Source organism: Chelonia mydas, chromosome 3 (genome assembly GCF_015237465.2).
Source record: "Chelonia mydas isolate rCheMyd1 chromosome 3, rCheMyd1.pri.v2, whole genome shotgun sequence".
NCBI classification, from domain to species: domain Eukaryota; kingdom Metazoa; phylum Chordata; order Testudines; family Cheloniidae; genus Chelonia; species Chelonia mydas.
Genome location: NC_057851.1, coordinates 97,283,912 through 97,285,507, shown reverse-complemented (window position 1 = coordinate 97,285,507; position 1,596 = coordinate 97,283,912). Strand labels below are relative to the sequence as shown.

Here is a 1,596-nt window from a genome sequence, read left to right as displayed (position 1 = left end):
TGCTTTAACAGCGATGGTTGTCACTGACGGTGAGGAAGTGGTCCCAGGGAAACACAGTTGCCCTTATTACAAACTGTGATGGTGCAAAGCAGAAAACTGCTTAGCCAACCCTCTGTCACTCCAGCTCCAATTAAGGGAGGTGAATTGGAGCGAGGTAGGTCACCTGGCCCTGATTGGGAAAGCTGTAACAGCTGCTGCCTCATCAGGCTTGGGCTGGATAAAAGCCCGAGGGGAAGGAAGCCAGGAGATGAGCTGGAAAGAGGGAAGCTGTATGAGAGGAAAGGTAGTGAGGGGAAGCAGGGAGTGATAGCTTGCTCCCTCTCTCCTGCTGGTGGACTGTAAGTAGGGAGACTACCAGTATGGTGGAAAGGTGGTGGGAACACAACCTGTAAATAAAAGCACCAGGTGAGCACTGCACCAAGGTCTCTGTGTGACTTTCTCAGCCCAGCAGGAGCCAGGAGGGCTCTGCAAGGACCCCGTTAAACAAACCCACCTTGATTTTTCCTGGTTCTGCCTTTAGGATCACAAAATTGAATTTCTGGGAGCAAGGTGGACTGGAGGATCACTCTCCTCCCTGTGACAGAGACAAGGTAAGCTGGTTTATTTATCTAGTTGTGGGGGAAGCAGTACCTTAACGATCCTCCCTGTAATCATTTTCAGGTGTGGTTCTAATATTCAACAACTCTAGAAGATCCAGGCCTCCCAACCTCCATTAATTTCAATGGTAGATTTGTGGCTAAATCCCTTATCCCCTGTTGAAAATATCACATTTAAGTGTAGGTAGGCCTGTCCTGACATGAGCAATTAAACACATGGATGTGGGGGGAGGCCTCCTTCTTTGGAAGATAGGATTAGGGAGGTAAATGAATCACCAGGCTGCAAACAGGACTTTGGTCTAACAAAGTTAAGTAAATAGGTCACTGGGCTAAAAAGACAGAATGTCTGAGCAGCTAAAATAAAGAGAACACCCATGAAACTGGTTACTATGACCAAGATAACAATGGACAAGTTAAGTTAGGAATGTAGAGATGAGGTTAAGAGTAGGCTGAGAGTGAACAGTGCATGAACAGAGCATGCAGTACAAGGACTGGGTCCTACACTGTAACCAAGGCATTTCAAAAATGTATGATGCAATGAGATATGTAAATGTGTATAAAAGGAGAGGGTTTCTGTTTTACTTTGGATCTGTGATGTACCCTGCATTCACCCCCTGCATTTGAGTCTGATCAACTCAGCATAGCATTGCTATATGCCAAATAAAGATACCTCAGTGACATAGTCTGGAACTGAGCTGAGCTCTTGGGAAGCTGAGTGTAAAGAGGTCTTGGAGGGAATCCCAACACTCAGAACAGAGCAGTGGTGGGAGGCTAATTGCTGGCACTCAGTACTGTCCATTTTTACAAATGGAAAATAAACTGATTTCCATTTTGCCTCTTTTTGATACAGAGATCTCTTGAGGCAGGCGGAGAAATACAGCACCAAAGCAGTTGCTATTTTCAAAGCATGAATCTTGAGTTGATGGCTCATGTATACTGGGAAACAGGAAGAATTTGAGACCATTGAGAAGGAAAACCTCTTCTCAATTTCCAGGGTAGA

At 45.4% G+C, this 1,596-nt stretch overlaps 1 long non-coding RNA gene across 1 annotated transcript; it reads left to right on the top strand.

Annotated features, from left to right (window-relative positions):
• The first annotated feature begins 234 nt into the window (after positions 1-234).
• Positions 235-1,596, top strand: LOC122464858. The gene is made up of 3 exons (XR_006289251.1): positions 235-405; positions 521-590; positions 1,447-1,596. It is a non-coding gene; the product is annotated as an uncharacterized LOC122464858 (long non-coding RNA).